The following is a 20,839-nucleotide window of genomic DNA, read 5'->3' as shown; positions in this document are numbered from 1 at the left end:
GCCCCTGAGGCCTGAAGTTGACAGTCTGAGAAAGAAACAATCTCCTATGCAAAAACATGGAGGCCATTCAATCATTTAGTAAAATTGCTTGACCACTTACTATGCATCAGTTCAGTTCAGTTCAGTCAGTCTGACTCTTTGCGACCCCATGGACTGCAGCATGCCAGGCCTCCCTGTCCATCACCAACTCCCAGAGTTTACTCAAACTCATGTCCATTGAGTCGGTGATCCCATCCAACTATCTCATCCTGTCTTCCCCTTCTCCTCCTGCCTTCAAGCTTTCCCAGCATCAGGGTCTTTTCAAATGAGTCAGTTCTTCGCATCAGGTGGCCAAAGTATTGGAGTTTCAGCTTCAGTCTTTCCAATGACTATTCATTGAAATATGATCAGGTATGATTTCTTTTAGGATTGACTAATTTGAGCTCCTTACAGTCCAAGGGACTCTCAAGAGTCTTCTCCAGTACCACAGTTCAAAAGCACCAATTCTTTGGCACTCAGCTGTATTTGTGGTCCAACTCTCACATCCATACATGACTACTGGAAAAACTATAGCTTTGACTAGACAGACCGTTGTTGGCAAAGTAATGTCTCTGCTTTTTAATATGCTGTCTGGGTTGGTAATCACTTTTCTTCCAAGGAGCAAGAGTCTTTTAATTTCATGACTGCAGTCACCATCTGCAGTGATTTTGAAGCCCCCCCAAATAAAATCTGTCACTTCTCACTGTTTCCCCATCTATTTGCCATGAAGTGATGGGACCGGATGCCATGATCTTAGTTTTCTGAACGTTCAGTTTTAAGCCAACCTTTTCACTCTCCATTTTTACTTTCATCAAGAGGCTCTTTAGTTCTTCACTTTCTGCCATAAAGGTGGTGTCATCTGCATATCTGAGGTTATTGATATTTCTCCTGGCAATCTTGATTCCATTTTGTGCTTCATCCAGTCCAGCATGTCTCATGATGTACTCTGCACAGAAGTTAAATGAGCAGGGTGACAAAATGCAGCCTTGACATACTCCTTTCCCAATTTGGAACCAGTCTGTTGTTCCATGTCCACTTCTAACTGTTGCTTTTTGACCTGCATATAGATTTCTCAGGAAGCAGGTCAGGTGGTCTGATATTCCCATCTATTGAATTTTCCACAGTTTGTTGTGATCCACACAGTCAAAATCTTTGGCATAGTCAATAAGGCAGATGTTTCTCTGGAACTCTCTTGCTTTTTCAATGATCCAACAGATGTTGGCAATTCAATCTCTGGTTCCTCTGCCTTTTCTAAAACCAGCTTAAACATCTAGAAGTTCGCAGCTGAAGCCTGGCTTGGAGAATTTTGAGCATTACTTTGCTAGCATAGGAGATGACTGCAATTGCACAATAGTTTAGCATTCTTTGGCATTGCCTTTCTTTGTGATTGGAATGAAAACTGACCTTTTCCAGTCCTGTGGCCGCTGCTGAGTTTTCCAAATTTGCTGGCATACTAAGTGCAGCACTTTCATAGCTGCACTTTTAGGATTTAAAATAGCTCAACTGGAATTGCTTCACCTCAACTAGCTTTGTTTGTAGTAGTGCTTCCTAAGGCCCACTTGACTTTGCTTTCCAGGATGTCTGGCTCTAGGTGAGTGATCACACCATTGTGATTATCTGGGTCATGAAGATCTTTTTTGTACAGTTCTGTGTGTTCTTGCCACCTCTTCTTAATATCTTCTGCTTCTGTTAGGTCCATACCATTTCTCTCTTTTATTGTCCCCATCTTTGCATGAAATGTTCCCTTGGTATTTCTAATTTTCTTGAAGAGATTTCTAGTATTTCGCATTTTATTGTTTTCCTCTATTTCTTTGCATTGATCACTGAGGAAGGCTTTCTTATCTCTCCTTGTTGTTCTTTGGAACTCTGCGTTCAAATGGGTATATCTTTCCTTTTCTCCTCTGCCTTTCTCTTCTTTTCTTTCAGATGTGTTAAAACAGTGAGAAAGAAAAAGGGTCTGCCCTCATGGAACTGAGAGGGTAAAGCCCATTACAAACAAATAAACAATCATAGTGGGCAAGAGCTATATGCCAGGAGAAATACCAGGGACTAAGAGGAAATACAAGGGCATTTAAACTTGACCTGGACATTAGGTTTGGGGGCAGGGGGAGTTGTCTAAGAATTTCTCCTCATAGCAGCAACGTCTACGCTGAAGCATAAATAGGAGCCCACCAGGCAATAGGAAGTAAGTGTGACTACATGAGGTGGTTGGGGCTATGGGCGGAGACGTGGGGATATTTTCCAAGCCAGGGAATCATACGTATTAGGTATGAGATGATGAAAGGAAACCTATTGAGATATGGATTGAAAGTTGTACTATGTCAAAGGAACAAAACTTACTAGGGGGTGGTGACCAATGAGGCTGGAGTGCAATCCATGACTGGATTATAGAGGACCTTGTCAATCATTGTAAGGAGTTTGGCATTTATCTTTAGGTAATCACTAAAATGTTTTAAGCCAAAGAATGCCATTGATGGCTTTGCAACACTGATGAAGAAGTAAGTGTGATGATAGGAATGTCGGTGATAAGTAGGGGAGCCAGAGGAGACGGTGGCTGACTCTGCCTGGCTTGGGGGTCAGACCAGAAATTCACTTATGGGACCCAAGGTTTCCTTCTGAATGCATTTCTTCTTCACCCAGAATCTAGCCCCGGCTGCCAGATTGCCAGGCCTCCACTAAGCCTGACCTCCAGCCCTGTGACTGACCTTCAGGCAGCTCTCAAACCTGTCGCAGATCCTGCTTCCTGCCCTGTTCCCTCCTGCCACTGGCAGTTGACTTCAGCACATCACTTCTGCCTCTTCCTGATGTTCCATCTGCCCAGTGAGATGCTTGCTCCCCACTTTATCAGATCAAGCTCTGTGCTGTGGCCCTACCACAAAGTAAATCTAGGTTTTAGGCCCTTCTAAACCTGCTTCATTCCACAGAGATCTGATTCCAAACTTCCAATACCACAGCTTAAACTATAGCTGGTTTCAGAAGTTTCACTATGGCAGAGCATAGGAAAGATGTTCTGAAAGAGACAGCCCTCAAATCTTGCCCTCTGAGGGGTCTAGCTTAGTAGCTTTGACTGTGAGTCAATTATTTAACCTCTCTACCCTCAAATCTCTTGCCTGAAAATGGGTAAATAACAAGGCCTACTTCAGCATCCTGTTTATGAGGCTGTGCAGAAAGCAGAATAGGGCAGGGCTCAGCATGCTGGGGAAAGGGAAAAGTAGGGAATTTCCCTCAAATAAACAAAAACCACAGACTGTTTCCAGAGTTGAGCAAAAAGTCCCAAGAGGAAATGCTTCCATAGATAAGGCAGCTGCTCAAGTGGTCTGTTGCTGTCAGCTTCTGAATTTTGCTAAATCCCCGAGTTCCCCTCACTTTGAAGAGTGAGGGCAGAAACAAAAGCACAGCCTTTGGATTCAGATCAAACTGAGTCTGAAAACCAACTCTGCCACCTGCTAACTATGTGATCATGGGAAGCTCACTCAAACTTTGTGAGCCTCAGATTTTTTATCTGCAAAGAGGGTGCGAGCCCACCTACTCGCGAGTGGAGATGAAGAGAGAGGAGAGTTTCTACGTGGACTTGCAGGATATGGTGCTCATGTCAGAGGAGTTTCCTGCTCTCAGGTTTGCTCATTTAAGAGGAGCACCCTGCATGCAAAAGGAAGGTAGAGACATCCTGGGGCGAGAGCAGAGATGAGCTCTCTGCAGGTGAGACTGGGGAAGGAGGGTAGTGAGGATACCTTCTGTTTCCTCACAGAGGACTTTGCTTCTTTCAGGTTCTCTACTGGTTCCAAGGAGCATAGGAGGCATCATCATTTTCAGGCCAAGTCCTTTCCTGGACTGCGAGGGTCAGAGGGGCTCACAAGGAGAAAGGCAGACCCCCTTCAGAGTTCCACATCCTGCTGCCGCCAAGCTGGGCTGTTAGCCCAGGAGTCATTAGCAGGTGGCAGGGCCGAGTGTGGGGCCATCAGTCAGAGGAGAGTGTCTGCAGCAGTTCCTGGGATGCGATGGTGCCCTGAGGAGCCATTGGCAGTAATGATGATGGGTATTTAAGCAAATGAACTGTTAATGACCAGGCAGAGGTGAGCTGCCTCCCAGACCAGCTGGAGCCCAGAGTTGGCAGAGGAGGGTGAGGCAGGAATGAAGAGAGTGGAGAGGAAAGAGACTTGATTTTCTTCTTAGAAATTGGTTTCCCCAGGGATTCTCAGTTGGCCAGGGGGCAAACCCTCCTTTATCTGCTGTCCCTTACCCCAGGTTCCATCATCACTTCCATGAATTACTGCCAAGAAACAACTGGTATATCCCACTCCTGTTATCACCCCCACCCATTTTTCTAGCTCAGTCCTTTTTGCCACATGGCAAAAAGGAGCATTGTCAGCAGGGAAAGAATAGTAGGGTTGTTGGCCAGCTGGTTCTGATTCAGTGGATTCTGGGGGCTGGTGACTGAGTGGCTGAGGTAAATGAAAAATTATATTAACAACCGCACCATCCACTGATAATATTACTGCTATGACAACTGTGTACAGGTGCCAAATATGTGCCAGACAACATCCTTAACCCTCAGTTAATATTGTTTAGTCTATTACCCACACATTTCTTGAAGCAGAGATTGAAGCTCCCATTTTACAGAGGAGGAAACTGAGGCTCAGAGAAAGGAAATGGCTTGCCCAGAGATTAGGGAGCTAGAGGGTTGGTACAAAACTCTGCCTAAGATCAATAGAGAGAGTAAAGGAAAAGGATTTTTCTTTTATCACCCAAAGAACAATGTAGGAAAAGCAAAAGATACCTAGCTGAGGCCTGAGAAGATATTGGTTGAGAACAGGAAGTAGAGCCAAGATAAGGCTTTGCACCCTTCACATCCACACAGGACAGTGTATTAAAAAGCAGAGGCATCACTTTGCTGACAAAGGTCCATATAGTCCATATAGCTATGGTTTTTCTAGTAGTTATGTATGGATGTGAGTTGGGTCATAAAGAGGACTGAGAATTGGAAAGTTGATACTTTCAATTGTGGTGCTGGAGAAGACTCTCGAGAGTCCCTTGGACAGCAAGGAGATCAAACCAGTCAATCCTAAAGGAAATCAACCCTGAATATTCATTGGAAGGACTGATCTTGAAGCTGAAGCTCCAATACTTTGGCCACTAGATGCAAAGAACCAACTCATTGGAAAAGACCCTGGTGCTGGGAAAGATTGATGAGAAGAGTAGAAATGGGGGACAGAGGATGAGATGGTTAGATAGCATCACTGGCTCAATGGATATGAATCTAAGCAAACTCCAGGAGATAGTGGAGGACAAAGGAGCCTGGTGTGCCACAGTCCATGGGGTTGGACATGACTTAGGGACTGAACAACAACAATATCCATATAGAGTTTGATGGACAGGAGTTAAGTTGCCTTAACATCCTGCAGGGGTATGCTTTCGTTCCAGCCTCTATGTCTCTACATTTTTGCCTTGTCCCTTCCTACTGCTGCTGCTGCTAAGTCGCTTCAGTCGTGTCCGAATCTGTGCAACCCCATAGACGGCAGCCCACCAGGCTCCGCCGTCCTTGGGATTCTCCAGGCAAGAACACTGGAGTCGGTTGCCATTGCCTTCTCCAATGCGTGAAAGTGAAAAGTGAAAGTGAAGTTGCTCAGTCGTGTCCGACTCCTAGCGACCCCATGGACTGTAGCCTACCAGACTCTGTCCATGGGATTTTCCAGGCAAGAGTACTGGAGTTGGGTGCCATTGCTTTCTTCGGTCCCTTCCTACTAGGCACATCCAAAACAACACTGGTGAAAGAGTGTACTCTCTGGTTTAAAAAAAAAAAAAGATATCAGTTCTGTCTTCAGACAGAGTCTACCACACTCTTGCTATGTGATTTGTTAAGGCAAATTTCTTAACTACTCTGAACTTGTTTTCACATATGTAAAATGGAATGCTATTTATGTTGTAATTGCTAAGTAAATAAACACACAAAGACATCATAGAACTCAATATGTTATAGAAAGCAGGCCCTTTTTATCCTAGCTCTGATTCCAGCCAGCTGGGTGGATTCAGTCAGGTATTTATCACACTTTGTTTTCTCATCTGTAAAACTGGGACAATTATTCCTATCCAGAAGAATCATTTCATTGATTGGAGGTGATATAATTAAAACACCTGGCATAGAATCAGTCAACAAAAATAGTAACTGCAATTAATTTTTTTATCAAGTCAGAGTGTATGGTGCCTAACCCAACGTCTGAGTCCCACAGTTAGAAGTTCTTGTTCTCTTTCTTCTCTTCCGCTCTCATCTTTGAGAAACTTCCCTTGCACTTTCTCCAGAAAGGCTTCTCCTGTCATCTATAGCACTGCATTTCCCCCTAACTCAAAAATTTCTCTCAGTCAGTGAGTGATTACCTACTCTGTATTGCCCACTGAGACTTCATGTGCTGTTAGCTATTACTGCGGAGCTTCATTAGCAGCCTGTAATGGGCTATGTGAGTTTGCACCCATAACTTTTCTTCTCTGAACCTCAGTTTCCTCATGAACAGATAGAGCTTTGGATCAGAGCCTGACCTTCTTTCTCCAAACCGTGGGATTTTCTCCAAACCAAGAGTACTGGAGTGGGGTGCCATTGCCTTCTCCGGCTAGAAGGCCTAGACCAGGGCAAATCCCCTGACTCCGGGAGCTGTATTTCTCTTCTGCTGTAACTGGCATCTGTTCAGGTGGGTGACTGAATATTTATTAGATCTCAACAGGTTTTGGTCACTTTAATTGTTTTCTAGTGAAATGTGCCCATTGCTGAAACCAGACCTTGTTGGCCATTTATCAGTTCAGCTAAGTGAAAGGGGAGCTGTGTGGAGAGGGGAGTTCAGGCAGGTTCAGGAAATTTTGGCTGCAGAAAGAAGTCACACCAAAGAAAAATGAGTCCCTGGACAGTCATTTGAAACTGATAGATTAAGAGATAAGCACCGGAGTTGTGATCTCGACACACAGAATCACTGGACCAATCATTCTCATAATTAGATGCAAGTGGCAAGCACTTAGTGTTTTTTTTTTTTTTTCTTTTTCTGCTTTTAAAAGTACGCGAAGCAAAAGCCACTGGAAATAGCAATTGCCATTTTTTTGAAAAAGATGTTGAGGAGAAGGGGCTATTTATTAAATGCTTGATATCTACTGAGTGCTAGACATTAAGTGATCATTTCTAATGTTGTTTTCTTTGGGTGGTTTTTGTTTGTTTTTTGGGGTTTTTTGCAAAGAAACATTTTTTCCACATGAATAATTCTCCAAAAGCCCAACATACAAAAGAGACAGAAGAAGAGCTGCACTTACTGAAGCCCTGGTGATGAACCTGAAGCCCATTCACTCCTTCAGTCTCTTCCAACCCAAATCCCCAGGCTGGGAATATATGCTTCTTCTGTCTAAAACCAGAGTATCTGGTGGATGTTAGCATGTGGAATGGTGTGTGTGTATTTGGGTGTGTGTGTGGTGGAGGGAATAGAGAGAGAGTGATTATCTGATATTTTAAGTGATTAAAATGTTGACAATGCTGTGATATACACACATATATTTTTATATGTACATTAATACATATACATATATATATATATATATATATATATATATATATATATATATATATATAACGGAAATATATGGCCATCGGCCAGTAACTCCACTTGACCAGAACTACAGATTCTTTGGTGATTGGTTAACTGGGAAATGGTGAGGATGTATCCACCTCTTGGGGTGGAGGGTGGGATGCGCATCCATAGGGATAGATACCAATGAGCAGAGGACCAGTGCTCATGAGTCTCTTCCCAGAGCAATCAGGGTCCACCTCTGCCATGCGGACACATGTGGGAAGTGACTCAGAGACTGGAGTTGGTTGCTTGCTCCTAGTGGAGACAGCCTGCTCCCAGAGGCTGTATCTTCATGACCCCCACCTATCAGAGCCTACTAGAGCTATTTTCTTAGAGGCTCCTTCTACTTTACAATGATTTTCTTTGTTTTCTTCTTACAATGTGTTCCAAATGTCCTTGTACCTTTTACAGCGGCAAAGAAGTCACTTCGGCCATTAGCAGGTGAGGGGACCCATCCTCCCCAATGTCATAATCTGGGAGGTGGAATGGAATTCCCAGTCTGACCAAGCCCACATGAACAAATTGTTTCTTCCCCAGACCTTACTCACATCCTCCTTTATCACTGAACCACCCAAGAACAAGCCTCTCACAGAAGCTGTTTGATCTTGGGTTACCCTTTCCTGAGATCAAAATGCTTGCTGGGATTACCCAGGATAGATTGCGATTAACATGTGGTGTTTCACTGAATAGCCTCAGGCTCTTGGCTTGGCTTCCTTACTTGAGCTGCCAAAATAAATTCCCACCCACACACATCCTTGGTCTGTCTGGCTTGCCTACAGTAATAGAGGCAGAGGAGCTGGTCTATAGCAGTCTCTCCACATTTACCAAGGGAGGCCAGAGCTCTTTCATCTTAGGTGGCCCTCAGCTCCCCCACTTCCCCAGCTGAGTTTCTTCCCTTCCCATCCTAACCAAGGGCCAAGAGCCAAATGGTCATCACTGCTTCTAGTTGACACTCTTCTAGAGTCTCCCTGGTCTTTGTCTCGGCCAGTGCAGAACCATTCATTCACCCCACATTCAACAAATATTCATTATGCATATGTGTTACTTAAATATTGCCAACATTTGTCATACCAGGCATGGTGCTGGGCCATGAGGACCCAGTGGTGAAAGAGACAAACTAGTCCCTGCCCTTGGTTTACACACAATAGTTTGGCTTCGTTCCTCTCTGATGCCTGCGCTTTGTCTATAAAAAAGAATCATGGAGGAAAAATGCCAGTTCCTCAACCCATAAGAGGGGATTCACATTTAAACTTAACTAACACTTGGTGAAATTCCATGTGCAGACTCTGGGTTACAGACAATTTCACGTATTCAGAGTGCTCAGTAAATATCTGTGGAATTTGATTGTTCATTAACATTATTACAGCTGTGAGAGGTGTTATTTGCCCAGTTTTCAGTTAAGATGAGGTGTAGTAGAAACTTCCCTATGGTGTCCACAAAGCAATCATTACCACTACTATTATTAAACACTACCATTGCCAATACTATTACTACCCTAACATTAGCACCACTATTATTACCACTACCATTAGCATTACTATTACTAGCTCAGAATTAGGAAATGAGTGCATCTAGTACTCAAGTATGTCAAGACTTGTTTGTCACCCTGTTTATTTAACTTATATACAGAGTACATTAGACAAAATGCTGGGCTGGACCAACCACAAGCTGGAATCAAGATTGCTGGGAGAAATATCAACCAACTCAGATATGCATATGACACTACCCTAATGGCAGAAAGTGAAAAGGAACTAAAGAGCCTCTTGATGAGGGTGAAAGAACAGAGTGAATATGCTGGCTTAAAACTCAACATTCAAAACACTAAGATCATGGTGACTGGTCACATCACTTCATGGCAAATGGAAGAGGGAAAACTGGAAACAGGTAGATTTTAATTTCTTGGGCTTCAAAATCACTGCAGATGGTAACTGCAGCCATGAAATTAAAAGATGCTTGCTCCTTGGAAGGAAAGCTATGACAAACCTAGACAGCGTATTAAAAAGCAGAGACATTACTTTGCCAACAAACATCCATATAGTCAAAGCTATGGTTTTCTCAGTAGTCATGTAGGGTTGTGACATTTGGGCCATAAAGAAGGCTGAGCACAGAAGAACTGATGCTTTTGAATTGTTCTGGAGAAGACTCCAGACAGTCTCTTGCATGACAAGGAGATCAAACCAGTCAATCCAAAAGGAAATCAATTCTTAATATTCGTTGGAAGGAATGAACAGTTCAGGCTCCAATACTTTGGATACCTGATGTGAAGAGTCAACTCACTGGAAAAGACCCTGATGCTGAAGACTGAGGAAGAGGAGAAGGGGGTGACAGAGGATGAGATGTTTGGATGGAGTCACTGACTCAATGGGCATGTGTTTGAGCAAACTCCAGGAGATAGTGAAGGATAGGGAAACCTGGTGTGTTGCAGTACATAGGGTCACAAAGAGTCAGATATGACTTAGCAACTGAACAACAACAACATTACCACCATCACCACTATTATTATCGTAGAGCCACCATCACCACCGCTGTTTCTGCTGCTGCCATTGCTACTTTCCTACAACTACCACCACTTCTGTGTCACTGAGTGAGTGAGTGAAGTCGCTCAGTCGTGTCCGACTCCTCGCAACCCCGTGGACTGTAGCCCACCAGGCCCCTCTGTCCATGGGATTCTCCAGGCAAGAGTACTGGAGTGGGTTGCCATGCCCTTCTCCAGGGGACCTTCCCAACCCAGAGATTGAACCCAGGTCTTCCTCATTGCAGGCAGACGCTTTACCCGCTGAGCCACGAGGGAAGTGTCACTACTGGCCACTTAAACTCATTGGCTGTTAGCTCCAAGCCCTGTGTTAATATATCAAGTTTATAAATTTAAACATCACAATAACTTGATCCATTAGAGATGATGTTCTCCTATTTGCAGATGAAATAATTAAGTGATAGTTACATAGCTGCAAGTGACAAAATCAAACTGTGGGTCCAGGCAATATGTGATTACAAAGCCCCTGCCCTTCAACACCATCTTCTACTTCCTCTCTAGATTCTTCTCCAGCACCCAGAGATAGATGAGTCCAAAGCCATGCTCCTGACCATGGGATTTGTCTCAAGTATAGAATGCAGGGGGCAAGTCCATGAGACATGCAAGTGTTGGGAGCTGAGCCTGAAGCTGGTATGGATTCAGGGATCACAGTACACCTCGCAGCCAGGAACATTTCAGAGCAAAGAGGAAGTGAGCATAAAAGTTTGGGCTGAGGAAGCGACAGTCTCTGACCCCAAAAAAAGGAAGGTAAAAAGACTGCTGACAGTGAGCAGAGACCCACTGCGAATCCCAGGTTCCTGAGCTTGGGGAACCACCCACACTTCTGATGGCAGCAGTATCTGAGTGGAAGCATTGCTCCAGCCACACACAGGACACGCTAGCAGGGCCCCAACCTCTCAGACCAGGACAGAGATTGACAATAGACACCTGGGCCAGATCCCTGCTACCTCTCCCTGCCCTCTTCAGGTCATACCTCTCACTCACTCTTCATCCCAACACTGCTAGCCCTGAAACTGATGCTGTAAGGCAACCCTGCTAGGTCAGTTCACTCTCTAAGCTCTTAACTCCCTCATACCCTGCTAAGAATATGCCCATGATAGGGTGAAATCAGTGACCCACTCCTTGTCTGGAATCCCCGATCCCTTTTGTCCACCTGCAAGCTTTCTGTGTATCCTCCATGATCTAGTATCTCAAGGGTCACATCCCCTGTGAAAAATTCCTCTCTGCCAGAACCCCAGCACTTCATGCATCCCACTCTTAGGGCAGCAATCAAACTCTTTCACTATTTTGTAGGGTTTCAATCACTTCTGGACTAAAATATGTCTTGTTTATCGTTGCATCCCCTATCGTGCCTAGTTCAGTACCTGCCTTAGAGTATGAGCTCAGTACATGAGGAAGGAAGGGGGGAAGGAAAGGGGTGGAGGAGAAAGAAGGAGATTAGGAGGGAAGAGAAGTGAGAAGGGAGGAGGGAGGAAAGAGCAGAAGAAAAGAAAGAGAGGAGGAAGAAGGAAGAGAAGGAGGGAAGGACAAGGGAAAAGAAGAGAGGCCTTGGCATTTATTATGCCAGACCTCTGACCTTTCTTATGCTCAGCACCCAAACTTCAGTTCCCAATACGGAGCCATGTAGGATCTGGTCGTGGCTTTTGTTCTTGTCTCTAGATTTAGAGGAAATCAAGAGGAAGCACATCTCTCAGAACTTCTTACCCACCAGGGAGAAAAGGAAGTCACTAGAGGTAAAAGAGAGGCAGCTGGGGTAGGAAAAGGACATGGAATTTTAAGTTTCAAGATTTATGTCCCAGTCAGTCCCAGCCATTGTTACTTTGGATCTGTCCCTGCCCTTCAGCTTCCCTCTTTCTAAAAGGGCAAAAGTGTCATCTCCTTCCAGGGAGTGTGGTGAGGATATAAATGAAAATGCAAAGCATGTGAAAGTGTGCTGCGGATGGGAGCACGCCATGTAGATACTGGTTCTTATTCCAATGAGTGTCTCCACCAGGTCAGACTCCCTCGGAGGCAGAGCGACGTGAGTCACCGCCCTCAAGGGAATCTGGCTCAAGGGTAACCACCTGCTTCTTCACAGGCCATGCTCTCAAGCCTCCCATGGCAGCCTCAAATGGGGAAGCCAACCCAGGATGCGTTTTGTGTAGCTCTTAGAACTCACCTCAGCTGACCAAGAAGGAGAAAGAAGGAAGGAGGAGATGCAGAAGCCACAAAAGCCTCCTGGGTGCGAGCCACTCTAGAATAGCTCTTCCCAAGCTCTGCAGAGGCCTCGCCACTGAGGAAAATGCCGGAAAAATGCCGGCTAATTTCAGAGGCTCCACGTTGGTGGGCCAACAGCCCAGGGAGAATGAGCAATTATGATTTCCATCTAAGCAACATATGCTGTTTGCTGGCCTCTTTCGAACAGCTGTAGGTTAGTTGCTATTAAGATTAGTCTCCTTCTCTGCTCCATATTTCAGAATTCAAATTAAACTAAAATAACAGCACCTGCTGAACAAAAACCCCATTGGAAATGTGTCCTCGTACACAATTACTGCAGGGAGGCTGGTCACCATTGTTACCCGCCTATTCTTCCTGAATGGGAACGGCAGCGAAGTTTCCCAGGCAGCTGCAGCAATTCAATTGTATAACTGGAGCTGGCCCCACGCCAACCCTCAAGAACTCAAGTGGCACCAAAAGATACTATATTGATTTGCAATCGAACATAATAGGCCATCAGCTTAATTATTACTGAAGTGACAAGGTTCTGGGTATTTCATATTTATATTTCAGGGCCTGTGAAGGATGAATGTAAATCTTTTAAATGCACAGATTTGCATATCTTCAGAAGGGTTGAGTGCTCTTATTACATTCATAGCCTTTGAAAGACCAAAAGGACTGGCTATTGAACTCAGGTTGCCAGATCCCATCGGCATTTGCTTGGATGAAGAGACAAAAGGCATAAAATGGAAACTGCTTTTAGTCCAAAAAAAAAAAAGAAAAAACCAAAAAAGTGAAGCCCACTACTCAACTGCATCAAACTCAGACCTCTACTGGGCCTTTGAAAGCAGATTAGTTACGGGTCTCATTGGGACAGAGGCATTTGGTCACTGAGAAATAAAACCAATGACTTCTTGGATCCATAAGGCCCCCTTCTGTTCTCTCCTTCCAGGCTGTTCTGGGCTTTTGCAAGTCAGTAGAACCTTCAGCGCTGCTGAGATGTGGGAAAGGAAAGATAGGATGAAATAGAAGTTGACACACCAAATAGCTACCACATATATATCTGCACCACACTGAGATCAAAGTTGCAGAGAAATGGTCTCATCTAATCCCATGATCATCATCAACTCTCCTTCCCATACCTTCTATTAGGACTTCTCACCCTAGCAAAATTTTAGACCCATTCCAAATGGGTCTCTAGATCCAATAAGTTGTCAAATTTTATAGACTCCTTCTCCTGAGTCTCCCCTTAATCTTTGCTCTCTGTCCCCTCTCAGCCAGATCTCAAGAAAGAGCCTGGACTCATGAGATCTTCCTATTACATATTCCTGCTTCCCTCTTACTGGATCTCAGTCTATTCTCTATCCTACCTTCAGAGGACATTTCTGAAAAGGCTGGGAACTCATGGTTCTCCTGCCTAAAACCCTTCACTGGCACCCATAGGGCAAAATTCAACTCTCTTCATAGACAGGCTTCAGTCCTCACACCAGCCAACTCTCCCCTAGCTACACACTCCCAGTCTTCACATGTGGCATTTCAATTCTCTTTGCCTGAATGCCACCTTCTCCTTGTCAAAGAAGAGGTAAGAATCAGCTTCCAAGATTCACATAATATCACTACATCCTGCCTTACCTGAGCCTCCTTGTCAGCAAGCCCATTTCACTTTGTCCATCTGTGTGTTATAAAACTGACTTTACTAAACCTGCGCTTTATGCTTTACATATCTTCTGCCTCTACTCAGGGGGCCTCACAGTCAGAAAATGTGTCTTTAATTCTCTTTATCCCTAGGACCTAGGTGAAGACCTGTAATGCAGGAAGTGTTCAGCAACCGTTGGTTGATTCTTTATCCCCAAGGAACATCAGACATGTACTGAACATCTATTGTATATGAGATTTGTTCCATGCATGAAACAAATGGCCTTTGCCATATGGGAATCCAAGGCCTAGCACCAAGACACTGCTATCAGCACAGCTGCCTATGAATGACCAAAGGAACAGTTGAAGCATCAAATGTTCTCAGAACACAGATCAGCAGATTTGTGGCCTAGTATGTTTTGGAGAAAACAGAAATTCTGAAATCCTATTATTGAAGAGGCAGGGCTATTTGAATTACCTCTTTCAATCTCTATATTTTATAGATAAGCAAATTGAGAACCAAAAAAGTAAGATTTATATGTTTATAAGAGTAGAAGGAATTCTGACTCCTAAATCCAGACTCCTTCCCACTATGTGTTATGAGATGTAGGGCTTGATTTGACATAGAATTGGGAGAATATTCCACAGGATGGCTCTAACCATCCCTACCACCCTCAGCAACACTAGTATCACCACGGCTTTCATCAGCCCAATCCCCAGCACCACTTTTTCGACCACCGTTGTCTGTACTCCCCTGACAGTGCTCCAGCCCCACTCCTTCCTTCATCCTCAGCACCATGACTTGCGCCAGAAAGATCTCTGGGTTGAGGAAAAAGCAGAAAGAGAAGGTGTTTTATTCTTGTTCCCATCATCTTTATCACGTTTACTCCTGCCTCTGTTCTACTCCATATTTTGGACCATCTGCACATTTCCTGTCTTTTCACATCCTGGGCTCTGGCACTGTCAAAGGGCCATTGTGATAACCTTCCTACTCTAGGAAGCATTTTTTAATTCACCTGAACTAAGAAGTTCTCTTTTATTCCAAGAGAGCTAGATCAAAGAGGATCCAGGAAAGAAAAAAGAAAGGAGAGTGCATTGTAAAATTTGGGAAACCAGAATTCTCTCTGCAAAGGTAACGGGGCAATAGGAGTTAAGATCTAATAATCTTTGAAGGTTTTGGGATTCTGGAAGGCCAACTTTACTCAGGTCAGGAAATATTGAGAAGTTCTTCAGGAGAAGGTGGGACCCTCTCTCTGACTGTTGAGTTCCCCATTGCTCTTTCCAACTTCTGCCTTTTGGGGAGACCACACATAGACATCCCTGGTGACTTAGTGGTAAAAAGCCCACCCACCAATGCATGAGATGTGGTTTGATCACTGGGCCAGGAATATCCCCTGGAGAAGGAAATGGCAACCTGCTCCAGTATTCTTGCCTGGGAAATCCCATGGATAGAGGACCCTGGTGGGCTCAAGTCCATGGGGTCACAAAAGAGTTAGACATGACTTAGTGACTAAACAACAACACTTAGACCTGCTTCTTTGGCTTATATCCTTGGGAAAGGCCCAGTTTCTTCATCGGCACCACCCAGGAGAGAAATCCTGGGCTGGCAAAGACTCAGTCCCTGGAGTCCTCAGCAGCATCATCCCCGTGACAGCCACTCCTGCCAGGCTGAGCACAAAGGAAGGCATTATCCTGCGAGGAGCAGAGGAGGCGCGGAGGACACCTGCTCAGGCAATTCTGTGATAAAAGGAAGCGAGGCTGAAAATTGGACAATTGTTACTAAGTAGCTGAGGACCCAGCTGAGTGGGATTTTCCTTAATAAGGATGATAGAAGCCAGCTTTAAAGGCAGATGGAGATTTTCCTGAATCTAGGGTTTCACTAGGAAGAGCAGGAGAGGAAGGTTGACCCAGGAAAGGACATCGCTCGTATTCTCATGAAGAGGAAGGCACAGTGAGGGTCTTTCTCAGAGGCAGTGGAAGCATTTCACATGGGGCAGTATTGCTAAAGTCATAGTCTCCGTGGGCAACTTAGGGAGGCAGTGATCTCCGAGACTGAGAGTGGGCTCCCTGACGATTAGCTACAAAGGACCAGACCCTCTTCCTTGTCTCTGCTTCCTAGGCCGGTAGACTGTGGAAATATAGAAGAGCACATAAAGTCTTGATTACAGCAAAACATTTGACTAAGTCTTTCTATTTTTTCAGGGATCCCCAGGTGGCTCAGTGGCAAAGAATCCACCTGCCAATGCAGGAGACACAGGTTCAGTCCCTGGGTGGGGAAGATCCCCTGGAGGAGGAAATGGCAACCACTCCAAAATTCTTGCCTGTGAGAGTCTCCATGGATAGAGGAGCCTGGCAGGCGACAGTCCAAGAGGTCACAAGGAGTTGGACACAACTGAGTATGCACGTACCCTTTTTTTATCTTCTTGGAAGAGACTGATGCTAGGCTAATAAGTGGGATTTAGCACTAGTTAGTACCTACAATTTAGGAGAAGGCAATGGCACCCCACTCCAGTACTCTTGCCTGGAAAATCTCATGGACGGAGGAGCCTGGTGGGCTGCAGTCCATGGGGTTGCTAAGAGTCGGACACAACTGAGCGACTTCACTTTCTCTTTTCACTTTTATGCCATTGGAAAAGGAAATGGCAACCCACTCCAGTGTGCTTGCCTGGAGAATCCCAGGGACGAGGGAGCCTGGTGGGCTGCTGTCTATGGGGTCGCACAGAGTAGGACACGACTGAAGCAACTTAGCAGCAGCAGCAGCAGCAGCAGTACCTACAATTTTTTGAGTTCCAAGTACCCTGGTGGCTCAGATGGTAAAGAATCTGCCTATAGTGTGGGAGACCCAGGTTCAATCCTTGGGTCCAGAAGATCCCTGAAGAAGGAAATGGCTACCCACTCCAGTTTTCTTGCCTGGAGAATTCCATGGACAGAGGAGCCTGGGAGGTTATAGTTCATGGGATCACAAGAGTTGGACACAACTGAGCAACTAACACTTTCACTTTCAAGTACCATACTGAGTTTTCCATCCATGGCACCACTGAATCATCTCACTACCTCTTTACAAATGAGGGAAGTGAGGCTCAGAGAGGTTTGGTAAACTCAGGGCAGTCCAGGTGGTTCTGGACCACACTACTCTATAATGTTGTCTACAGTCTAGAATGGTAGACACACAGTGCCTGCTGTTCTTACGCCTGTAGACACAGCAAAAACACACTTGTCACTATCATATACTGCTCTGACTCATACTCCCATGAGTGTGCACATGTGCACATATACATTATGGGGCTTCCACATTATAACCTTGCAGTCTTGCATGTTTTTACCTCCTGTCTCTGTCTAACGGACAGAGCTCCTCTCACCTCACTGCTAAAGTCAGGAAAGTTGTCTCACATCTCAGAAAAAGGCATTGATCATCTGGGATAATATTCTAAAATCAAGTAGGCTGTGATGGATGAGGGTGAGGGAGCTGGGGCAGTGAGGCAAGGCCCTGCCACCACCAGCTTTGCAGACCAGAGAACACTCAAGGCCAATCCCTGCCCAGACTGCTGTCCGGGGGTCAAGGGGAAATGAGGCAGAAAGACCCTGAGGGATCCATGGGTCAGGTGTGCATTCAGATTAGTAGTGTGACCAGTGAAGAGCAGTCCCCGCATATCTCCAATCCCCAGGGCCTCTGTTATATAAAGGGGATAGACATGCTCATCAGGCTTCCCTGGTAGCTCAGCTGGTAAAGAATCCGCCTGCAATGCAGAAGACCCCAGTTTGATTCTTGGGTTGGCAGTCAACCCAGAAGGAGGGCATGGCATCAACCCACGAGGAGAATTCTCCCTGGAGGAGGGCATGGCAACCCAGTCCAGTATTCTTGCCTGGAGAATCCCCATGGACAGAGGAGTCTGGCGGGCTACAGTCTGTGGGGTCGCAGAGTTGGACCTGACTGAGTGATTAAACACAGCACAGCACAGACATGCCTTTCACATACCTCTAAGGATTGAACACAGGATTGGTGCTGAGTGCCTGTGCCTGACTAATAGCTAGCCCAACCCATTCTGCCATGTTCCCATGCTGCCACCTTCTGATGCCAAAGCCTTCTCCATGGCAAGCTGCACTGCACACTGTCAACAGCCCCCAGGGAAAAGGAAGTGGCAGAGTCAGGGGGGTTGAGACCCTCAGCTGCTCCTGGAGAAGCAGGGCTGACAAGGCGAGGATTGTTTTTCTCCCCTGGTGCGAAGCATGTTGACTTGCTGTTGATAGATGGTGGGATGATACTAATTAAAATGCAGGCAGGTGTGAGGGTGCCTCTTGGAGCTGTAGTCTCCCTGGGGGGAGGGGATGGCATCAAGACTCTGTTTTGTACCCACAGCAGCAGGAGTGTCCTCTTACCCTCTCCTTCCCCTTCTGAGAGCAGGAACGGCTTGGAGGAAAGGTCTCGGTTTTTCTTTCACAGAGGCACTGGGGTGGAAGCCCAGGCACGTCTTCCCATCCTGATGGCCAGGGGAGGAAAGGGATGTAGACTTTTACAATCTTTCATACATGTCACAAGGTCTGAAAAGGTTCTGCCTTTGAAGAAACTGCTCAAGGGAGCGCTTGCCTTCTCCGCTCTCTGCCAGCTCTGCCTCTGGCTCTGGCGGTAAGGACTGTGTGCAAAGGCCTCCCCCTGAGGGAGGACTCTGATAGTCAAAGGCAGAGCCCCACAGGTGAAAACTTTGCAGTGCTGGGTTTAGGTCCAGAGGTGCAGGGGCTGGATTTTGAACCGAGAGAATCAGTGACCAAAGCAAGGGCAGAGCAGGAGTAAGAAAGCAGATGCAGACTGGCTAATTCCTACAGCCATAGGCATGCCTAGCTCAGCTGGGGGGTGGGTTCCTTGTGCCTGAGCTAAGCTAGGCTGCAAAAAACACAGATAAGCTTCCCTTTGATTCTCCTTCTTGCCTCTTCCTGAAAGAATAGGAAGTGACTCCTGTGGATTAGTATTGAAAATGATAGAAATTATTCAGGAATCGCAGCCGCCAAGTGATATGACTGAAGTGTTAAAATCGAGATTCAAACACTTCCTTCATTGCTGGAAACAAGAACCTTGAACTACTCCATTTCCTTAAACTTTATTTGAACAAGAGCCAGTGAGACTTAAGTCCATTCAATACCCTATCTCTGCAAGCCCTCAAAAAAAAAAAAAAAAAAAGTGGAAGGAGATAAGGAGGCAAGCTGGAGACTCCAGACTTGTTGGTCCCTGAGTTTAGAACTCAAACCACAGACTTGATATTCAACATTCTGGGCCTTTCTTAACTGATTTGTAGAAAGTGATGAATTAGGTTAGGAAATATCTTGCCATTCTTCAGTTCAGTCACTCAGTCATGTCCAATTCTTTGTGACACCATGAACTGCAGCACGCCAGGCTTCCCTGTCCATCACCAACTCCCGGAGCTTACTCAAACTCAGGTCCATCAAGTCGGTGATGCACCGTCTTTCCCTCCTTCCTTTTCTTCTTTCCATCCTTCTTTTTATTCTCAACTTTTCTCTTCCCCCAGCTCCAAGGATAATTTGACAATCTTCATTTCAGGGTTCTTAAATATGTGTAATCATTTCTCTACCATCTGATCTGTAAATAACAAGTTTAATGAGGATTGTCAGGAAACATTCCCCAGGGATGGGAATGACTTACAATGAAAGTTGAACCGAAGTCTTCTCTAGGCCTAAGAGCTAAAACTGCTAATACTGAGGATTATTTCGGAAGTGTTGAAGAAAAGACGGGGTGAAGCCCAAAAGAAATCTCTGTAGATTCAGGAGACCTGTGAGCCCCATCTCACCTAGGGACACATTTCTTGGTCCCTAGAGCTCAAATTCCTTCTCCCAGTCACACATCAGGATGTATCATATCCTTAGACTATAACTGAGAATATTATCCCAAACTACGCTGCTGGAAAGAAACATTCAATGAAAATAAGCAGAAAGAAATTTCCAAATATGGTTTTAACCTCAACTTTTTGCTGAGAGATGCTATTGTTTCTTTTGTTCATTTCCACTTCCCAGGTCAGGTTTTATTACTGTATTTTTAAATAACTAATGGAAGAAAACTGAACAAAGCAGGGAAAAGTTCTAATGTTGGAGTTTGGGCCTCCAGAACTGTGAGAAATAGGTTTCTGTTGTTTATAAGCTGCTTAGTCAATAGTGTTTTGTTACAGCAGTCCAACTGGACTAAGACATCATTTATAAAAGGATTCCAGAAAGTGAAACAAAGCACTGAGATGAACGATCAAAGAAACAATAGATGACTTCCTCACACTAAGGACAAATTTAGAACTGTAGAACCGAATCCGTCATTGAACACCCTGGCAGAAATGATAAAAGGAGATATGCTCTAAGGTATATTCTGGCAAGATGTTTGAATTTCCAGCAGTAGAAAACAAAAATTAAAAAGCTCAAGATTTCTGATTTTAAAAAAAATAGCAGATTGAACACTCGCCTTTAGTTTTATTTCCTCTTGAAATCTCACTGAGAGTCAAATAATGTTTAAAAATAAAAAGTTTAAAATGACATAGAAAAATAATGATAAAAAATAATAGCAATGAAATCTGGGAAGCTAAGGAAGTAGATGGATGAGTGTAACTGATACAGCAGACAGGAAAGCTGGATCCTAACTGCCAGCAAGAAGAATATACTATAGAACACTGGAAAATCTCAAGAATCAGTAGCTACTGATGGGATTTGGGTAGATGGTGTTAATAAGGACTGGCTAAATTCTGTTAAGAATTCAAATAGCATATACTCATACTATTTAAAGTTATAGAGTACATTTCTTAAAACCAGCTTAAAAAGTTGAAAGTTGTGCCTCTGTTTAGCAGAAAATGGGAGAAGGTTAGGGCTCTAT

Source organism: Capra hircus, chromosome 15, assembly GCF_001704415.2.
Source record: "Capra hircus breed San Clemente chromosome 15, ASM170441v1, whole genome shotgun sequence".
Taxonomy (NCBI): Eukaryota; Metazoa; Chordata; class Mammalia; order Artiodactyla; family Bovidae; genus Capra; species Capra hircus.
The sequence above is the reverse complement of the archived record's forward strand: the minus strand, read 5'-3'. Positions refer to the sequence as shown.